Raw genomic sequence first — 12,160 nt, 5'->3', positions numbered from 1 at the left:
AGTACCGGTCTCCCTAGTCTCAGAGTGAGTGGACCTACATCTACACTCCCAGGGGACATCAGCAGGTGCGCAGCCCAAAGCTCTACCTTCAGAGAGCTAGGTTCTGGAAGATACTTATTGGGCAGGTGAATAAATGAGTAACTCCCCCTCAGTTGTCAGAACAGGGTTTATCCACAGGGATTAAACAATGAATCAGCCATGAACAACAAAGCTGGAGAGGGAGAGTTTTGCCAGTTTTTTTGGTTGTTGTTGTTATTGTTGTTTGTTTTTGAGACAAGGTCTTGCTTTATCACCCAGGCTGGAGTGCAGTGGCAAGATCACGGCTCACTGCAGCCTCGACCTCCTGGGCTCCACTGATCCTCCTGCCTCAGCCTCCCAAGTAGCTGGAATTACAGGCACACACCACCATGCCCAGTTCATATTTTAATTTTTTGTAGAGACAAGGTCTCACTATGTTGCCGAGGCTGGTCTCTCAAACTCCTAGGCTCAAACAATCCTCCTGCCTTAGCATTCCAAAGTGCTACGATTATAGGCGTAAGCCACCGCCCCCGGCCAGTTTTGCCTGTTTTTAACAAGTTCCCTATCCCATGGCTGCAACAGGACCAAAGTCAGCTAGTTCTTTTTTTTTTTTTTTTTTTTTTTTGGCTCTGTCACCAGGCTGGAGTGCAGTGGTGCAATCTCGGCTCTGTATCCTCCACCTCCCGGTTCAAGCGATTCTCCTGCCTCAGCCTCCCGCGTAGCTGGGACTACAGGCACATACCGTCAGGCCCAGCTAATTTTTGTATTTTTAGTAGAGACGGGGTTTCACCATGTTGGCCAGGCTGGTCTCAAACTCCTGACCTCGTGATCCACCCGCCTCGGCCTCCCAAAGTGCTGGGATTACAGGCACGAGCCACCGCACCCAGCCAGGTCTAGTTCTTACTGGTTCCTGCTTCTGCACACTTGGATGTACCTTTGGGCTGGGAAGCCGTGTCCCCTCCACATGAGGACTCACCCTCAGAATGACTGGCCTCTCCGGCACTGGGAGAACGACAGCCCGTGCCACCCATGTGTGCACAAACCCACTGCAGAGTCTCACTCACGTGTCAGGAGCGGGGCCCAGGGACTCCTAGGATCACCTGGTTCCCCTGACGGCTCCGGGAGGGCGGATGACTTAGCGAGGCCAGCCTAGAGCAGCTTGACATTTACATGGTATGTCAGGATCTTGCGCAGAGGGGAAACGCTATTTTAAATTTTCCAAGTGTCTCAGGAATGCCTCCAGACCTCCAACGTCTCTGCTTCCTGGCCCCTGATGACGCTGCCAGCCACTTTCTAACTTGCACTGGGGTCCCATTAAGCTAGTTCACTTCTTTGAGAGACAAGTTCTGCCTCATTGGCCTTTGCATAGGCTAAACCCTGCCTAACATCCCCCACCTCCCCACTCCCTGCTTCCCCGCAACTCTCAGCCTGGCTGGCTCAAATGACCCTCCTATGGCCTCCAGTGGGTCCTTCTTTGTGTTCCTACAATGCCCTGTTCTTCCCCATGATGAATGGTTCTACATGGCATTTGTCTGTCACCCCCTCCCCCAATAGACTATGCTGAGGGCTCGATAAGGGCAGGAACCACATCAAAAGAACCAGATGGGCCAGGTGCAGTGGCTCACGCCTGTGATCCCAACACTTTGAGAGGCAGTCAGTTCACTTGAGCCCAGCAGTTCAAGACCAGCCTGGGCAACATGGTAAAAACCCTTCTATACAAAAGATACAAACATTAGCCTGGCGTGGTTGTGTGTGCCTGTAGTCCCAGCTACTTGGGAGGCTGAGGTGGGACAATCGCTTGAGCCTGCAAGGTTGAGGCTGCAGTGAGCTGTGATCGTGCCGCTGCACCCCAGCCTGGGTGACAACCTGAGACCAGTCTCAAAAAAAAAAAAAAAAAAAAAAGAAAAAGAACCAGACAAGACAGACACAGTCTTTTCTTCCTGGAGCTTCCCTTAATGAAAAATACCCATATAAACAAGTAAACAAGGAAACAAATGAACAGAATAACAATGCATTTCAAAAAGTACCAGATCAGGCTGCTCACAGTGGCTCACACCTGTAATCTCAGCACTTTGGGAGGCCAAGGTGGGTGGATCACCTGAGGTCAGGAGTTCAAGACCAGCCTGACCAATGTGGTGAAACCCCATCTCTGCTAAAAATGCAAAAATTAGCCGAGCATGGTGGCAGGCGCCTGTAATCCCATCTACTTGGGAAGCTAAGGCAGGAAAATGGCTTGAACCTGGGAGGCGGAGGTTGCCATGCGCAAGATGGCACCATTGCATTCCAGCCTGGGCAACAGAGCAAGACTCTGTCTCAAAAAAAAAAAAAAAGTACTAGATCAGTGCACATTTGAGCCTCTGACATTGGAGAAAAAAAGAAGTGCTAGGAATCCACCTCGCACAGCCTTCGGCACACAGCAAAAACTCAAAAAATATTTGTGGAATGCACACATGCATGAATGCATAAATAAATGCACACAGAAATGAATGCACGAGGGCCTTACACTTATTTCAGGGCCCTCGGAAATCAGAAGACAACTATGCAGGGCAGTGGATCACCTCTGTTCTCCCATCGCAAATCAGAGCAGCATTCAAGGTAGAAAACATTGCTTGCCTTAATCTGTTAGCAACAGGATCAGATGACGGGCTCCAGGGAGCTAATTTAAACTCATTTAAATAAGGCCCCTGCCGCTTTGTTAAAACTACCTCCGTAACAGCGAATCCAACTGTAACTGCTTTTGGCCTAAGCCACAATAATTTACCTTCACAAGCTGCTTCTTATTAATAACGCATTGGCTAAATTACAAGCTGTTTAACAATACAACAAGGCCAGATCTTTAAATATTTTAACATGTAATTGCTGAAGGACAGAACCTTACCTCCGTAACCCTTCCTCCACAGGAAAAGCCTTTTGCTTAGGAAGTTCTACTCCAAGCCATCTTCCTTATTTAGGTTTGCAAAACAGAGATGACCTGACGCTACTGGGCTTTGGGGCCCCACAGGAACACCTGGGCAGTGGCTGGACAAAAGGGGACCAGGTCATTCCTAAAGCCACAGTACTGCTGCTGGTGCACAAATGTTTATGGAAAGTCAAGGCCAGGTATAGTGGCTCACATCTGTGATCCCAGCACTTTGGGAGACCAAGGCAGGAGGATGGCTTGAGCCCAGGAATTTCGGACTAGCATGGGCAACATAGGGAGAGCTCACCTTTACAAAAATATTTTTTAAAATTAGCCAGGTGCGGCCAGGCGCCGTGGCTCACGCCTGTAACCCTAACACTTTGGGAGGCCAGGGCAGGCGGATCACCTGAGGTAGGGAGTTCGAGACCAGCCTGACCAAAATGGAGAAACCCCATCTGTGCTAAAAATACAAAATTAGCCTGGCGTGGTGGTGCATGCCTGTAACCACAGCTACTCAGGAGGCTGAGGTAGAAGAATTGCTTGAACCCGGGAGGCAGAGGTTTCAGTGAGCCAAGATTGCACCACTGCACTCCAGCCTGGGCAACAAGAGCGAAACTTCGTCTCAAAAAAAAAATTAGCCAGGCGTGGTGGTGAACACCTGTGGTCTCAGCTATTTAGAAGGCTGAGGTGGGAGAATCACTTGACCCCCAGGAGATCAAGGCTGCAGTGAGCCATGATTGCACCACTGCACTCCAGCTTGAGTAACAGAGCAAGCCCCTGTCTCAAAAAAGAAATAAAATAAAATAAAATAGAGAGGGAGAAAGGGAAGGGAAGGGGAGGGGAGGGGAAGGGAGGGGAAGGGGTGGGGGGGAGGGGATGGGAGGGGAGGGGAGGGGACGGGAGGGGAAGTGGGGGAGGGGTGAAGGAAGGAAAGAAGGAAAGGAAGGCAGGAAGGAGGCCAGGTGTGGTCAGGCCTGTAATCACAGCACTTTGGGAGGCCGAGGTAGGTGGATCACCTGAGGTCAGGAGTTCAAGTGACCTCGGGGTCACTTGACGTAAGGAGTTGGAGACCAGCCTGGCCAACATGGTGAAACCCCATCTCTATTAAAAATACAAAAATCAGCCAGGCATGGTGGCGGGCACCTGTAATCCCAGCTACTGAGGATGCTGAGGTGGGAGAATCGCTTGACCCTGGGAGGTGGAAGCTTCAATGAGCCAAGATAGCACCACTGCACTCTAGTCTGGGCGACAGAGCAACACTCTGTCAAAAAAAAAAAAAAAAAACGAAAGAAAGAAAAGTCAGAGCCAGAATCCGGAAAGTCTGGCTGTGAGCTCTGGCTGTGGGGTCAGATTCCCTGAGTTCAAATCCCAACTGTGAAATGTAACCCCTAAAATAGATATGTTGAAGTCCTAAGCCCTGGTACCTGTGAATGTGACCTCATTTGGAGAACAGGTCTTTACAAGTAATCAAGTTGAAGCGAGGCCATTGGAGTGTCCTTATAAATCCAATACGACTGGTGTCCTTATAAAAAACGGAAATCTGGACACAGTGAGTCACTATGTGAGGACTGGAGTTCTGCTGTCCCAAGTCAAGGAACTGTCCGAGGCTGGGAGAGAGGCCAGGAGCAGATCCCCTTCTAGAGCCTCCAGAGGGAGTGTGGGCCTGCCCACACCTTGAATTCAGGCATCTGGCCTCCAGAACAGTGAGGCAATGAACTTATGTTGTTCTAAGTCACCCGGTTTGTGGCTCTGTGGGACCATAAACACTGGTCACTGAGGGACAGTCTCCTGGACCTTGCTGAGCCTCAATTTCCTCTTCTGCTACAGATCAGGCTGCTATAATTGACCTGCCTCTGAGCTAGCCTAAAGGGCTGGCCACAGGTAGCGCTGAATAAACACTCCCGGGCTTGGCCGGTGTGCCAGGGGCCAGGGCCTGACGGCTTGGGCTGTATTCTCCCTTGCAGGGTCCCGAAGGGGTAAAGGCATCCTGATGGTAACTGCCTCTGCTGGGACCATGCACTTGGCCCAGACGCCAGCTCAGTAACTTCAGATCCTCCATCCAGCTCTGAAAAATGGTAGAGCTCATAGTTGGGGTGTAAATTGAGGGACCGAACTGCATGAAGTTGAGTCCCCACCTGCTACATGTTTGCTTTGGAGCCCTGGATAAGCCTCTCCTTAGTCTCCTCCTCTGTCGAATGGGCTGCCCACAGAACTCATCTCATGGGGTGGCTATGAGGAATTAATAAGTGAATAGACTCAGAGCAGTGTCTGGGGCCGGGCGCGGTGGCTCATGCCTGTAATCCCAGCATTTTGGGAGGCTAAATTGGGTGATTACCTGAGGTCAGGAGTTCAAGACCAGCCTTGCCAACATAATGAAACCCTGCCTCTACTAAAAATACAAAAATTTAGCTGGGCATGGTGGCGGGCACTTGTACTCCCAGCTACTCAGGAGGCTGAGGCAGGAGAATCACTTGAACCCAGGAGGTGAATGTTGCAGTGAGCCGAGACCATGCCACTGCACTCCAGCCTGGGTGACAGAGCAAGACTCCATCTCAAAAAAAAAAAAGAGGCCGGGCGCGGTGGCTCACGCCTGTAATCCCAGCACTTTGGGAGGCAGAGGAGGGTGGATTATCAGGTCAGGAGATTGAGACCATCCTGGCTAACACAGTGAAACCCCGTCTCTACTAAAAATTAGAAAAAATTAGCCAGGCATGGTGGCAGAACTTCAGTGCCGTGTATGAGTTTGTTAAATATTTTTAAAATTTTTAAAATTTTTTTTAATTTTATTTTTTGAGGCAGGGTGTCACTCTGTTGCCTAGGCTGGAGTGCAGTGGCAACATCACAGCTCACTGCAGCCTCAATCTCCTGGGCTCAAGTGATCCTCCTGCCTCAGTTTCCCAAGTAGCTGGGACTGCAGGTGTGCACCATCACACCCAGCTAATTATTTTATTTTTGGTAGAGATGGGGTCTCCCTATGTTGCCCAGGCTGGTCTCAAACTCCTCAGCTCAAGCAATCCTTCTGCTTCGGCCTCCTAAAGTGCTGGGATTACATGCGTGAGCCACCACAACTGGCCTTAAATAAAATTTAAAATAGAATCTTCAAAAACCCATTGAATAACCAGTACCATTCACAACAGAGATTTCTTTTTTTTTTTTTTTTTTGAGATGGAGTCTTGCTCTTTTGCCCAGGCTGGAGTGCAGTGGCGCGATCTCGGCTCACTGCAAGCTCTGCCTCCTGGGTTCACACCATTCTCCTGCCTCAGCCTCCCGAGTAGCTGGGACTACAGGCGCCCGTCACCACGCCCGGCTAATTTTTTGTATTTTTAGTAGAGACGGGGTTTCACCGTGTTAGCCAGGATGGTCTCAATCTCCTGACCTCGTGATCCGCCCGTCTCGGCCTCCCAAAGTGCTGGGATTACAAGCGTGAGCCACCGCGCCTGGCCAACAACAGAGATTTATTTGGAAAGACTATGTTCATACAAAAACTTGCGCATAAATATTTATAGCAGCACTATTTATAATAGTCCCCCCAAACTGAAAACAACTTAAATATCCATCAACTAATGAATGATAAAGAAAATGTGGTCTATTCATACACAGTGAAGTATTTATTTAGCCATAAAAACAAGGCAGAATCTATACATGCTAAGATGTGGATGAACCTTAAAAATATTGTACGCTCAGGTGTCTTCTTATCACCAGACACATTCAAGATGTGTACGTTAAAGACATATAGCTTTTAATGTGTCAATCACACCTGAATGAGGTAGTTTTAAAAATATATATTATACTGGCTGGGCGCAGTGGCTCACACCTGTAATCCTAGCACTTTGGGAGGCCAAGGTGGGCAGATCACCTGGGGCCAGGAGTTCGAGACCAGCCTGACCAACACGGTGAAACCCCATCTCTACTAAAAATACTAACATTAGCCGGGCGTGGTGGTGCCCATCTGTAATCCCAGCTACTCAGGAGGCTGAGACAGGAGAATCTCTTCAGCCTGGGAGACAAAAGTTGCAGTGAGCCAACATCAGGCCACTGCACCCCAGCCTGGGTGACAGTGAGACCCCGTATCGAAAAAAGAAGAAGAGGCGGGGCACAGTGGCTCACGCCTGTAATCCCAGCATTTTGGGAGGCCGAAGCAGGAGGATCACCTGAGGTCGGGAGTGAAGAAGAAGAATTGGGGAATGTGCTGAGGCCTGGAGCAGAGATAGAGCCTGTGGGTCTGGTTCTTTTTTTTTGAGATGGGGTCACACTCTGTCACCCAGGCTGGAGTGCAATGGCGCGAACTCGGCTCACTGCAACCTGTCTCCCAGGTTCAAGCGATTCTCCTGCCTCACCCTCCCGACTAGCTGGAATTACAGGCATGCACCACCACACTTAGGTAATTTTGTATTTTTAGTGGAGATGGAGTTTCTCCATGTTGGTCAGGATGGTCTTGATCTCCAAACCTCATGATCCACCTGCCTCGGCCTCCCAAAGTGCTGGGATTACAGGTGTGAGCCACCATGCCCGGCCCTTGTTCTTTACCACCCACTTGAGAAAAGAGACAAATAACCTAGACTCAACTCACAATGGACTGGGCAGAGCATGGCCTTCGGGACTCAGGCGACCTGAGCCACATGGCCTTTGTGTCCTCTATGCAAGGACCTCCACAAAGACACCACCACCCCACACACCTTCTGGGACCCGGGCATTCAAAGGACTGACGGACCCTCTCCAACACTGGATACTCCAGCTGCCTCCATTGTCTTAATTGTTTTTCTCTGTTTACCAAGATAATAAAAGCTCATTGTTTTGAACCCAATGATACGGAATGCTATCAAGAAAGAAAGGAAGGCTGAGCGCAGTGGCTCATGCCTATAATCCCAGCCCTTTGGGAGGCCAAGGTGGGAGGATCACTTGAGCCCAGGAGTTCAAGACCAGGCTGGGCAACATAGTGAGACCTCATTTCTATAAAAGTATATATAAATTTTTATATAGTAGAATTTAAAAACTAGCCGGGCATGGTGGTGCATGCTTGTACTCCCAGCTAAGGCTGTACTCTGGAGACTAAGGCAGGAGGATGGCTTGAGCCCAGGAGTTCAAGGCTGCAGTGAGCCATGATTGCATCACTGCACTCCAACCTCAGCAACAGAGCAAGACTCTGTCTCAAAAAGAAAGAAAAAAGGGAGCAAAAGGCTGGGCCCAGTGGCTCGCGCCTCTAATCCCAGCACTTTGGGAGGCCAAGGCGGGCGGATCACTTGAGGTCAGGAGTTCAAGACCAGTCTGGCCAGCATGGTGAAAGCCCGTCTCTACTAAAAATACAAAAATTAGTCAAGTGTGGTAGCGCATGCCTGTAATCTCAGCTACTCAGGGGGCTGAAGCTAGAGAATCACTTGAACCCAGAAGGCGGAGGTTGCAGTCAGCCAAGATCATGCCACTGCACTCCAACCTAGATGACAAAGCGAGCGAGACTCCGTCTTAAAAAAAAAAATAGTTGGGAGGAGGAAAGATACCCTAGAATCCTTCCCTTTAGAAGCAAAATTCGTGAGAAGGGATTTGGAGAGAAATCTCCATTTATTTGACTAGATAAATTTTTGAAGTGAGAGTATTAATTTTTAAAAATGTTTAAAGCCAGGTCTAGAAAGGTTACCTCAAAGCACAATTTTGTAATCAACTACTCAAGCCCAATTTCAGTCATTTGTGTCATTGTCAGTGGACTTTTGAAGAAGCCAGGAGCATTTTGATTCTGAAGTCAGTTTTGTTAAACAGAAAAACTGAAAGGCCAGCTTTTCTGGTCACTCGGATGCAGTGAAAATAGCTGAGTTCATCTGAAACTTCCCCGGCATCTGACCCAATCTGAGGGCAAGTGTTTAACTGAGAAACAAAGACGAACATTAAGCATAGAAAACCCCTTTTGTGCCTCCACAGTGTGCAAGTTACATTGAGTTATGCAGCTATTTTGGGGACAATAATGTTTTGTAAACAGTTGGTAAAGTGGCTTTGTTGGCAGTGTTGCTGTGGCTTGGGACCATTTCACAGACAAGGACTGTATGGAAGATAGAATGACAGGGTTGTGGCAGTCCCTCTGAAAAATACAAATGACTTAAATTAAGGCAGGTACAGATAAGGAAGATTATTATTATTATTATTATTATTATTATTATTATTATTTTGAGACAGAGTTTAACTCTTCCCCCAGGCTGGAGTGCAATGGCACGATCTCGGCTCCCTGCAACCTCCGCCTCCCGGGTTTAAGCGATTCTCCTCTCTCAGCCTCCCGAATAGCTGGGATTACAGGTGCTTGCCACCATGCCCAGCTAATTCTTGTATTTTTAGTAGAGACAAGGTTTTACCATGTTGGCCAAGCTGGTCTCGAACTCCTGACCTAAGGTGGTCCGCCCGCCTTAGCCTCCCAATGTGTTGGGATTACAGGCATGATCCACCATATCTGGCCACAGATAATATAGATTTGAAAGCCTTTTTTTCACTTTACCCACAGGTGTCAGTACCTAGAGACTCAACAGCAAAGGGAGTAAATGGAGCCCTGCCTTCATTTGTGGAACATGAAGCTTACAAAATATGTTTAACATACCCAATACAGGCAATGCGAGTACATTACTAGTCCTATTCATATAGTTTTTCTGTTGTTTTTGTTTTCTTTTCTTTTTTTCTTTTTTTTTTTTTTTTTTTTTTTTTTTGAGACAGAGTCTCGCTCTGTTGCCTAGGCTCAAGTGCAGGACTGTGTGTCCAGTCCTGTCTTATTCTATGAATAAGCACCCAGCCGCCATTTTCTTTATTTGTGAAATGGGGATGACTGTATGCCTATATGCGCCTCATAAGGTTGTCATGAAGATGAAAAGTGATTGTGTGTGTGTGTGTGTCTGTTTGCCTCGCACAGGGCCCAGTCCTACCAAGTGACAATAAGTGGTCGATAAACATAAATAATCACCCTTAGTTTAAGGCTCTGGCAGCTCACATGTTCTAAGACCCAAGCACTTGTTCATTCATTCATAAGAAGAGAGAAATTGTCCCCACCCTTCTCTGACAGTCCAAGGACCCATGGTTCTCTGCCATGAATCTGAGACACATTAACTATAGGATGGAAAACCATCTACTGCATGTGCTTAATAAATTCCAACTTAATTTGTCACGTTTAGGGTTCTGAAAATATTTACAATCATTGCACTTGAAAATAAGCCATGCCCATGAATGTAGCACTTAAGGCTATATGAATAGGGGCCGGATGCAGTGAGCCACCCCTGTAATCCCAGCACTTTGGGAGGCCGAGGCTAGTGGATCACTTGAGGTCAGGAGTTCAAGACCAGCGTGGCCAACATGATGAAACCCCGTCTATACTGAAAATACAAAAATTACCTGGGCATGCTGGTGTGCATCTGTAATCTCAGCTACTCAGGGGGCTGAGGCACGAGAATGGCTTGAACCTGGGAGGCAGAGGTTGCAGTGAGCCAAGATGGCACCACTGCACTCCAGTCTGGGCAACAGAGCGAGACTCAGTCTCGAAAAAGTAAAAGAAAATGGGGCTCAGAAAAGTTCAGCAACTTTTGTTGTTGTTGTTGTTGTTGAGAAGGAGTCTCGCTCTGTCACCCATGCTGGAGTGTTGCGGTGCAATCTCGGCTCTCTACAACCTCTGCCTCCTGGGTTCAAGAGATTCTCCTGCTTCAGCCTCCCGAGTAGCTGGGACTACAGGTGCATGCCACCATGCCCGGCTAATTTTTTTTGTATTTTTAGTAGAGTTGGGGTTTCACCATGTTAGACAGGATTGTCTTGATCTCCTCACCTTGTGATCCACGCACCTCGGCCTCCCAAAGCCCTGGGATTACAGGTGTGAGCCACTGCACCCGGCTTAAGTTCAGCAACTTTCTAAAAACATACAACCAGAGCATGGCAGAGCACAGCAGAACCCTAAGGCATCTGAATTCACATCCCTGGATCTCTTCACCATCCCCTGGTGTTCCACTCCCATTATGCAGAAGCAAAGTCACTCAGCCACTTGCAAAAACAGTAACAATCATAGCTGGATCTCAGTGAGCATTTGGTCTGCGTCAGCCCTGTACCAGGAGCTTTATACACATTGATTCATTTAATCCACAGCATGACACCAGGATTTGGAAGCCAGGAGATTCCCATTTTGGTGATGGGGAGTGGAGGCTCATGGAGGTGAAGTGACTTGCCCCACAGTCACTCAGCTAGTCAATTTGGGAGCTAGAATATGACCCTAAGCCAGTTCCTGCCTCTTTGCTGTCCTAGAACCATCTGCCTGTAACAGCACAAGGTATGTGGATGATTTTGGTGATGCTTTTAAATCCTCTGTGTGACAATAAACATATATGCATGTAGATTCATAGAATAAGACAGGACTGGACACACAGGCACACACAGCCACCAAGAGATATGAAAGTCCCTGGATAGAAGGCTGGGGTTAAGCAGTCAGTGCTGGGGTGGGACAGATGGGGGTGGATGCTAATGTTTCTTACACTTTCAATACATTAATTTACAAGACTTCGGTGTAATAACAGCGACAGCATATTTTGTGAGCTCCTACTGTGTGCCCGGCACACCGCAAGGAGCACCAAGAACTATTTCGTTTACTCCTCCCCGCAACCTCATAGCATTGTCCCCATGTTACTGAGCAGGGAAGTGAAGCTGAGAGGCAGAGGGATGGAGCCAAGAAGGAATTCCACATCCACCTATGTCCAGCTTCTGCCCCCAGGGTGCAAAGACCAGTGATCCTGGGGGCCAAGGATCTGGCAGCCAATTCTAGGCCTCCAACTGACTTGCTGCACAACACAGAGTACATCACAAAGCAAACCTACCCACTCATTCTCTCTCTCGTCCCAGTGTCAGCTTCCTTGAAGGGGAGGGAAGGGGGTCTGTGAGCAGAAGGAGGGCTCTGTGGTCAAATGTGAGGTTCTAGAGTCTCCTCTGTGGGGATCTCAGCCCCGACTCCACTTCTGCATAGATATAGAACTTGGTGTCATCCCTTCACCTGTCAAAGCCTCAGTTTCATGGAGGTTAAATGGGAAAATAACAGCTATCGGGAATTGGAAGAAACATCATCTGTTAAGACAGTGCTGTAAACATTCAATAAACAGCTGTTGTCATTATCACCACCATTCCATTTATCACTGTGATATGCCATTATATGAAATGACGGCAGTGGCTTGGCCCCTGATACCTTTGCTTTCTATCAGGAGAGTCTAAAGTAAGGGAGCAGGTCAGCTTCAACAAGGAGAAGGAAGA

General features: G+C 48.3%; 1 protein-coding gene across 1 annotated transcript in view; it reads right to left on the bottom strand.

Annotated features, from left to right (window-relative positions):
• Positions 1 to 12,160, bottom strand: part of SEC14L5 (SEC14 like lipid binding 5) — a 60,120-nt gene that overhangs the window by 46,662 nt on the left and 1,298 nt on the right. The gene's annotated exons all lie outside the window — the stretch shown is intronic.

This window comes from Pan troglodytes, chromosome 18 (genome assembly GCF_028858775.2).
Source record: "Pan troglodytes isolate AG18354 chromosome 18, NHGRI_mPanTro3-v2.0_pri, whole genome shotgun sequence".
NCBI lineage: Eukaryota > Metazoa > Chordata > Mammalia > Primates > Hominidae > Pan > Pan troglodytes.
Note: the sequence above shows the minus strand (reverse complement) of the source record. Positions and strands in the feature narration are given on the sequence as shown.